At 43.7% G+C, this 9,571-nt stretch overlaps 1 long non-coding RNA gene across 1 annotated transcript in view; it reads left to right on the forward strand.

Moving 5' to 3' along the window:
- Positions 1–9,157, forward strand: part of LOC127005042 (uncharacterized) — a 97,853-nt gene extending 88,696 nt beyond the window's left edge. Inside the window, exon 4 of the long non-coding RNA XR_007758246.1 lies at positions 9,060–9,157. This is a non-coding gene — a long non-coding RNA (uncharacterized LOC127005042). The remainder of the gene's footprint in view (positions 1–9,059) is intronic.
- The last annotated feature ends 414 nt before the right edge of the window (positions 9,158–9,571 follow it).

The following is a 9,571-nucleotide window of genomic DNA, read 5'->3' on the forward strand; positions in this document are numbered from 1 at the left end:
CGCTTTCGAGGCTCACAACAACTATTTACAAAGCCCATAAAGGTGATGAGTTATGTTCTCAAGTTTTGTTTCTACGTTAATGGTGCAGAGGTCTTGACAAACTATCACTAGGCTCACAAAACTGCCCATGGACATACTTACATAACCTCTACGAAAGCCTTATCCGGTGTGGGTGTATAGGACCTGAAATGTTGGAGGATACGGAGTAGTTTTGTGACCCTGGTGGTAGTTTGACGCACCGTTGCCAGATTATCGTACTCAGAGCCTCGTATTTACCGGTTTCTGAGCCATCGCTATTGCCAAAAAAACACCAATAATTAACCATTTTAACGATAGCTATATATGAAGGCAGTTATTGGGGTCGTGGAGGCAGTTTATGGGTCGGAAATCGGCAAACTTAAGAGGCTGAGTCAACGTTGTCAAATTATCGTATTAACCACATATCGTATCTATCATTTTTATGCCTCAAACTCTCGTACCTATACAAGTAACGTGAGAAAATCAAAGTTAGCGCTAAAACTGTTGAATATTGATGTTTTTCGTTCCTTGTTGTTATAGTTATCGGTCAGCAACTACGAACATGAAGTGCGATGAGTACGATAATTTGGCAACGCTGGGCTGAGTACAACAATCTGGCAACGTTGGTTTGACCCTTCGTCTGTACCGTGAACGTGCATTAACGCCCATAAGAACCCGAGTGATCCTCTTTACGGCCTTCGGAAATAGTGGATGCGGGAGGCGGAGGCTTCTCAGAATACCGATCCGGGAACACATTAGTAAGCGTTCGGTGCTGGCGAGGGGCAAGAGCGAACGAGCTTTAGAGACGTTCAGTGGTGGGATTGAGGCCACAGCTATATACCTCGGCCAATCCCACGAAGGCTTTCAAATTCTCTCTCTCTCTCTCTCTCTCTCTCTCTCTCTCTCTCTCTCTCTCTCTCTCTCTCTCTCTCTCTCTCTCTCTCTCTCTCTCTCTCTCTCTCTCTCTCTCTCTCTCTCTCTCTCTCTCTCTCTCTCTCTCTCTCTCTCTCTCTCTCTCTCTCGTGCAGTGGCTGGTTTTGTAGTCTATAGTAATTAGGAAGTAGCAAGGTTACCGAGTTCCCTTAATCCTCCCCCTCCTCCTCCTCTTCCTCCTCCTCCTCCCTTTGATATTCAGTTTTCTCTCCCTCTCTCTCTCCTAATCTCCTCTTCCTCTTCCTAATCTCCTCTTCCTCCTTCATCTCCCGTTCCTAGGGTCATTCAGTTCTCTAAAGCCTTTCCCCCTTCTTCCTCTTCCTCTTCCCCATCCTCCTCTTCCTCTTCCTCCTCTTCCTCCTCCTCCTCCTCCTCCACTGATTATGGTGAGGGTATCCAGTTCCCATAGCCTTTACCCTCTTCTCATCTCCTCCTCCTCCTCCTCCTGCTCCTCCTCCTCCTCCTCCTCTTCCGTTAGTAGTATCGTTCAGTCTTCCTATTCAGCTCTATTTTCCCCCCATCTTCTTCCTCCTCCTCCTCCTCCTCCTCCTCCTCCTCCTCCTCTTCCTCGTGCTCCTCCTCCATCTTTAGCAGGTTCAATTAGCTCTCAAATATCTACTTTTTACTGACTTTCTCTTTTCTTTTTCTTTTCCTCCTCCTCCTCCTCCTCCTCTTTTGGTTCCTCTTCCTCCCTCTTCCACTTCCTTCTTCTCCTCCTCCTCCTCTTTTGACACATTTCTCTTGCGTAATTCAGTACCTCTTTCTATTCCTCATCACCTCTTCCTTCTCTTCTTCTTCCATCTCTTCACCAGCATCACCTCTTCCTCCTCCTCCTCCTCCTCCTCCTCCTATCTCCATCACCAGTCCTACCCCCAGCACCACCTTTTCCTCCTCTTCTTCACCGCCACCACCACCACCACCTCCTCCTCCTTTCCACCACCATTACGATCTCTTCCTTCTCCTCCTCCTCCTCCTCCTCCTCTATCTCCCCTTATTGGCACGGAAGCCCTCCTCACCGCCCACTCCTGAGGCTTTGCTGATCGAGAACAAAGAGGCATTCACGGCGTGTCACAATATCTCGGTTAGGGGTTTCGAGATACCGAGTCGAAAGGGTTCCGAAGCCTCGACTCTTGCGCTCTCTGACTCTCTTTCTCTTTCACTCTTCCTCCTCCTCTGCTTCTCATTTCCGTTTTCGTTTTTTGGTTTTATTCTTTGTTTTTGTTGTTCGGTTCTTACTTTTTTACTCTTCCTCCTCCACTGTTTCTTTGGTTACTGTTTCTCCTTTTCTATTTCTCATATTCGTTTTCGTGTTTTTTTTTTTACTCTGTTCATGTTCGCTTCTTACTCCTTTACATATTCTTCCTTCCTCCTTTTTTGTTGTTGTTGTTGTTGTTTCTTCCTGACTTTTTTACTCTTTCTCCTCTTCCATTTCTCCTTTTCATTCTCCTTTCCCTTTTTTTCTTGTTGTTCGTTCCTTACTCCTTTACTCCTCCTCCTCTTCTATCACTAATCTTCTTCCTTCTTCATTTTCCTTTTCTCTTAGTTTTTGCTCCTCCTCCTCCTTATCCTCCTACTCCCCCACTTTTCCTCCTTGTTATTTTCATCATCATCATCACCATTAGCATGAAAATTACCATCATCATCGTCATCATCTTTTTCTCTTTTTTTCTTGTTCTTGTTATTTTCTTTTTCTTCTTAACCAGCGGTCCTACCTGTGTGTGTGTGTGTGTGTGTGTGTGTGTGTGTGTGTGTGTGTGTGTGTGTGTGTGTGTGTGTGTGTGTGTGTGTGTGTGTGTGATATGGAATGTTGGGTTACACCGGCCGATAATACGCATCTGATGATTAGGTTCCTCTCTCTCTCTCTCTCTCTCTCTCTCTCTCTCTCTCTCTCTCTCTCTCTCTCTCTCTCTCTCTCTCTCTCTCTCTCTCTCTCTCTCTCTCTCTCTCTCAAGTGTATGCCCGTCAGATCATCGAGGAGGAAGATGGAGTTGAGGCGAGACTGATATTGATGACTTGATGCCTAGGAAGCCGATAACTGCTGAGAGAGAGAGAGAGAGAGAGAGAGAGAGAATCATACACACACACACACACACACAACCCAGAGATCGCCGATAAAGTGCACTTGCTTATATTGGGAGGGTACCTGCTGGCGCTTACGAGTCCAACACGTGATCGGGCCGTGGTGAGTCACACACGCGCTGCAGTTTTCCCTTAAGCTCACCTGCCTTCTTACCAACATAACAACACCTGGAGTGGACAGGTGAAAGAAACCGTGACACCTGACGTAGCCCCCCCCCTCCCCTCCCCCTCCCCTTCAACGAGTTCTTTCTTCTTATTTTTCCTCGTTTTCCTCCTCCTCCTTCCCCTCACTCCCCCTCCCCCCTTCATCTATTTCTTTCCTCTTATTTTTCCTCGTTTTCCTTCTCCTCCTCCTTCCCCTCGCTCCCCCTTCCCCCTTCATCTAGTTCTTTTCTCTTATTTTTTCCTCCTCCTCCTCCTCCTCTGCCCCTTGCCCCCTCCTGTTTCCTATTCCTCCTCCCCTTTCTTCCTCTCCACTGGTTCTTTCCTTTTCACTTTCTACTTTTTTTCCCTCATTCTCCTCCTCTTCCTCCCTGCTCCCCCCTTTCCTCCCTTCCCCCGCTTTCTCTAGTTCCTTCCTCTTCTCATTAAATAGATCTCATCCACCATCATTCTTTTCAACGGCGAGAAATTTTTTAAACCCAGTGAGGCATAAAAAAGTGAGATAAAAGAATATTTCGGGTAGAGATTGGTGGTGTTTTGGGGGTTATGATATGGAGGAGGAGAAGGAAGTGAAGGAAGAGGAGGAGGAGAAGGAGCATGAGGAAGAGTTGGAGGAAGAGGAGGAGAAAAAGAAAAGAAAGGGAGGAGGAGGACGAGGAAAAGAAAAAGAGGTTGAGAAGTAAGACGAAAAGGAAAATAAACGAAAAGGAGGAGAAGAAGGAAAGAGTAGGAGTTGGAGGAGGAGGAGGAAGAGGAAAAGAAAAAAAAAGATTGAAGAGTAAGACGAAGAGGAAAAGTAATGAGAGGAAGGAGAAGAAGGAAAGAGTAGGAGTTGGAGGAGGAGGAGGAGGAGGAGGAAGAGGAAAAGAAAAAAAGAGATTGAGGAGTAAGACGAAGAGGAAAAGAAACGAGAGGGAGGAAAAGAAGGAAAGAGGAGTTGGAGGAGGAGGAGGAAGAGGAAAAGAAAAAAAGAGATTGAGGAGTAAGACGAAGTGGAAAAGGAACGAGAGGGAGGAGAAGAAAGAAAGAGGAGTTGGAGGAGGAGCTAAAGAAAAGAGAGGGAGAAGGAGGAGGAGGAGAGAGAGGTGCATGAAAAATTCGAGAGATAAAAAAAGCCTTCTTCAGCCATCTTTTGTTTCCTCTTCGCATGAACGGTAGTGAAGCGAAGAGGAAGAGGGAGAAGTCAGGAGGAAGAGGATGAAATAGAAAGAGATGGGTTCTAAGAAGAGGGTTTTCGGCAGGATGTGTGTGAGGGAGGCAGTGAGGAAGATGGTTGTGGAAGAGAGAGAGAGAGAGAGAGAGAGAGAGAGAGAGAGAGAGAGAGAGAGAGGAGAGAGGGAGAGAGGAGAGAGAGAGAGTGAGAGAGGGAAGTGGAAGGTGGAGGGAAGAAATGGAGGGGAGTTCTCTCTCTCTCTCTCTCTCTCTCTCTCTCTCTCTCTCTCTCTCTCTCTCTCTCTCTCTCTCTCTCTCTCTCTCTCTCTCTCTCTCTCTCTCTCTTTTTCTGTGCTGACGTCACGCCCCTCTCTCCCTCCCTCAGCTGATCAGCCTGTCAACATTCATTTAGTGCGTCATAATCCACAGTTTCCCGGAAAACTAAGAAAAGAGGAGGTGGATTCGTCTGTGTGGAAGGCAAAATTAATTAAAACAAGATTTTTATTGATAATGCTGTGACATACAGTTTACATGCTTTACAGAGTCTTTAGGTGAAACTCGAAATACGACCTATCAAATTCGCAAGTGTAATAAAATAAATAATAATAAAGAAAGGATGAGATTCAATCCTGATTCGTATTGCCATCCACAAAAGGTCAGTCATAAACGTAATGTATAGTTAAATTATACTTCAATGTGCTGACGACCATTTTCCAGCTTCAGTGATAGCAGAACAAGTGTTAATAGCACAAAAACTGTGCTAGATCCTCGTCGCATGACCCTCCAACACCCCCCCAACAATTTATATTATGCAACTAGGGGTCTAAAATGGAAAATTCTGAAAAGTAAAGATGGCGCCACTATAAACACTTGCCTGCGCAACAACGGGCTGGGGCCGACCATCAGGCCCTACTATGAAGGCCTACCGGCGCCACAGGCCAAGACGTAAAAAAAAAGCTGACTTTGTTTATAATGCCATGTTGTAGGGTTCATCAGGGCTAACAAATGTTATTATACAATGTCATGTCTACCTTTGCATGGGTAAGCCAGGAAAACAACTTGAAGAGAACAAGAACAACAACAACAACAACACTAAGAAGATGGACAATCTGTTGATCGGCGTCTGCGACGCCGATAAAAAGTCCATAACCAAGATGAACGACGACGTCTCCATCAACCCGTCCAACCCAATAAGGGAAAATAATGACGTTATACGAAGAGAAAGAAGAAATGATGAGCACGCTTCCCTGCCTGAGGATGGTGAAGGAAATCTCCAGCGTGACCCACCCTTGCCTGCAATGGTCTTCTGCTTGTCAGACGAAAATGACGAAACAGAGGCGGGGTTGCAGACAAGGGAAATATTTCAATTAACCTGAATGTAGACGTTAAGCTTAGAGGAGATCATTGAAGAAGTATTTTGTATTAAGTAACGTATTTGGGGGAATTTATAGCACATGAATATCTTCAGTATGACAACCAAGGTTCAAAGGTTATCTAAAATGTGGGCTGGACGCAGGGAAGGTTGACGAGATAGACTCCGCTAGAGCAGTGCTGTCTAAACTCTTTCGCCTATTGTACCCTTTATTACCTTCTCCTAGTGTTACGTACCCCCATGGATGATTAAACTGAATTATATTACATTATATTTATATTATATTATATTATATATAGGTACACACACACACACACACACACACACACACACACACATATTTTCTTGGAGAGAGAGAGAGATACATTACGAGTCCTTCATAAGTACCCGTCCCTCCCTCTCTCTTTTCCTTCGTAGAACATGGGAAGTTTCTGCTGTGTGTGTGTGTGTGTGTGTGTGTGTGTGTGTGTGTGTGTGTGTGTGTGTGTGTTCATCGTCTTTTCACGTACCCTTTTGATCTATGTTGAGGGTGGAGTGAACCGTGTGCAGCCTGGCGAGGGGCGGTTTTGTCTCAGATTGTCTATCGCTGAGAGCCGGCCCGTGAGACGACAGAATGCAATTATTGTTGAGTCTAATATGAGTAAAACGAGCAGCTGTTATAAGTCTAAGGATAATAAGAATATATGGAGTATTAGGAGTATTAGAAAAATAAGAATAAAGAAGTATTAGGAATTATATGAGTTACAATTATGAAGTATTAGAACTATAAGTATCATTATTAGCCGAAGACGTTTCAGAACTAAATGTGTAATTAGAGCATAAAAAGCACAAGAAGTATAAATAACCTAATAAGTATAAGAAGTAGTAGAAGTAGTAGTATAATAAGAGTATAAAAAAGTATTAGAAGTATAAATTTAAATAAAAGAGCAGAAGTTAACATTGTCCGTTGATAGAAGAGATGAATAGAAAAAAAAAGAATGTCGAGTTTATGATAGATGTTTTGCTTGAAGTTCTCCATCGCCCCGAGCTGTGTTGTGAGCCGTCTGTTGCTGTTGTTGTTGTTGTCGTTGTTGTTGTCATGAAAGCAGGGAGACATGTGAGCTGCTGGCGGATGAAAGGAAGTCGCGAGAAAGTTTGTACGAGAATAAAAATGAAAATAAACTTTTGGCCGTGTGTGTGTGTCTGTGTGTGTGTGTGTGTGTGTGTCTGTGTGTGTGTGTCTGTGTGTGTGTGTGTGTGTGTGTGTGCATCACTCAACCGACATCTGCCAACCACACACCCTGAAGCTAACATAAACAAACACAACAGCAACACAAATCATACAGTATATCAAAGCAGAAACACAAACAATAGCAGTAAAAGAGGAGAAACAGTAATAACGAAAAGGAAAAAAAGAAACAGAAAAAAACAAGAACAACAAAAACAAGAGCGAAACTAACAAACGTCCAAAAGCAAGCAATTAAAATCTTTCCACTCCTTACTTTTAATTAATGAACAGAAAAGCTCCACTCCCCTTCACTCCTCACCGCTTTCCTCCTTCACTCCTCATTCCTCTCGCATCAGTACTCCTTCCACTCCTTACTCCCTTTTTTTTATTATGGTAAAGGAAGCAGCTAAAAGGCCAAAATTATAGTAAAGGAAGCAGCTAAAAGGCCAAAATTATAGTAAGGGAAGCAGCTAAAAGGCCAAAAGAGAATAAGCTAAATAGTCCGCTAAGCACTGCTCCTATAAAAGAGAAAAGAATAGCGTGGCCAGCAGACAGGTCAATTTCGGATGGAGAGGTGCCTTGATATTCCTCTTTCCTTACCCTTCCTCTACTTACTCCATACAAGACTTCACTATATTCTTTTTATTCATTTCTCACCCCTCCTCCCTCACTCCTCAGCACCGCCTTTATTCTCTACTCTGCTGACCCCTTACACCTCAGTCTTCTAAATTTCACTCCTCAATCTACTCCCCAGCAAACCTCTCACTCATCATTCTCACTCCTAATTCCTCACTCCTCACTCCATTTCCCATTCCTCATACCTCACTTTCCACTCCACTTTTCATTCCTTACACCTCAATCCACTTCCTTTCACTCCTCAATCCACTCCTCAGCAAACCTCTCACTCATCATTCTCACTCCTAATTCCTCACTCCTAATTCCTCACTCCTCACTCCATTTCCCATTCCTCATACCTCACTTTCCACTCCACTTTTCATTCCTTACACGTCAATCCACTTCCTTTCACTCCTCAATCCACTCCTCAGCAAACCTCTCACTCATCATTCTCACTCCTAATTCCTCACTCCTCACTCCATTTCCCATTCCTCATACCTCACTTTCCACTCCACTTTTCATTCCTTACACCTCAATCCACTTCCTTTCACTCCTCAATCCACTCCTTAGCAAACCTCTCACTCATCATTCTCGCTCCAAATTCCTCACTCCTCACTCCATTCCCCATTCCTCATACTTCACTTTCCACTCCACTTTTCATTCCTTACACCTCAGTCCACTTCCTTTCACTCCTCAATCCACTCTCCAGCATTCCCCTCATTCCTCACCTCACTCCGAATTCCTCTTACCTCTTCCTTTTTGCTTCCTTCTTCCTCCACTCTCCTCGACTCCACTTTTAATTCCTTTCTCCGCAATCCTCTCACCTCTTCCCTCCTGCTTACTTCTTTCTCCACCTTCCTCCAATCCGCTTCTCATTCCTCTCGCCACAATCCTCTTGCCTCCACTACGATTAAAATAAAAATGTATAAATGATCCTCCCAGCGCGTTCTTTCCACACACGCACCTTCGGAATCTGCGTCGCCTCTTCTTTAAAGCGCCAAGGATTCCTGCTCGAGTCCCGTCTGCTAATCTCTCTTTTCAGGGGATTACACAAGCAAAGGGATGTGTGTGTGTGTTTGGGAGAGGGACGGGGAGTTTTGTGCGTGTGGAGGGGGGAGGGGGGCTGGTGTCTGTGTGTGTGTTGGGGGAGGATTGAAAGAGAGAGAGAGAGAGAGAGAGAGAGAGAGAGAGAGAGAGAGAGAGAGAGAGAGAGAGAGAGAGAGAGAGAGAGAGAGAGAGAGAGAAATGTTAGGAAGAAAGATATTTTGACACGATCCGCTTCTCTCTATGTATCTCTCTTTATCTATATACATCTCTCTCTCTCTCTCTCTCTCTCTCTCTCTCTCTCTCTCTCTCTCTCTCTCTCTCTCTATCACACAAAAGAAAGAGAAAAAGAAGGATGGGAGAGAAAAAAGGAGGTATTGTCCATTCTCAAGGCGGATGCTTGCATATATATACACCTACATTTTTTCGTCCTTCATTTTCCTCTTCCATGATTCTAACGTTTTTTTTTCTTTCCAGGGCGAGCGAGAAGAGCAACAGCAAGGAAGGAAGGAAGGAAGAGCGCTCAGGGGTAAGAAGCATTGTTAATCTTCATGTTTACGTATATTATCAAAGGTCATTCTTCATCTATAATTGTTTTTCCAATGTTTTCTTTTTTATGTAATTTTATGATGAGTCTAACACGGTGTATAGACCCAAGATCACTCGTGCAAAATTGCTATGCTGGTTTTACTTTTTTCTCTACATATTTTTTACGTTTTTCACCCATTTTTTTTTTATTGAATCTCTACTTAATTTTACCTTTTGAAACTATTTCTTTTATCTACTTTTATCTATTTTTACTGATTTTTACTTATTTTTTTACATATATTTACTAATTTCTATGTACTTTTAATTAGGTTAGGTTAGGTTAGGTTAAGTAATTTCCTCTTGTTTTTACGTTTTTTTTACATTTTTTGCATTTGCCTCGTCTCTCTATCCTGTAAAAAAAAAATCCACTCTTTCGTCTTCGTATTAAGAAAACCTGCACC

The sequence above is a fragment of the Eriocheir sinensis genome, chromosome 29 (assembly GCF_024679095.1).
Source record: "Eriocheir sinensis breed Jianghai 21 chromosome 29, ASM2467909v1, whole genome shotgun sequence".
Taxonomy (NCBI): Eukaryota; Metazoa; Arthropoda; class Malacostraca; order Decapoda; family Varunidae; genus Eriocheir; species Eriocheir sinensis.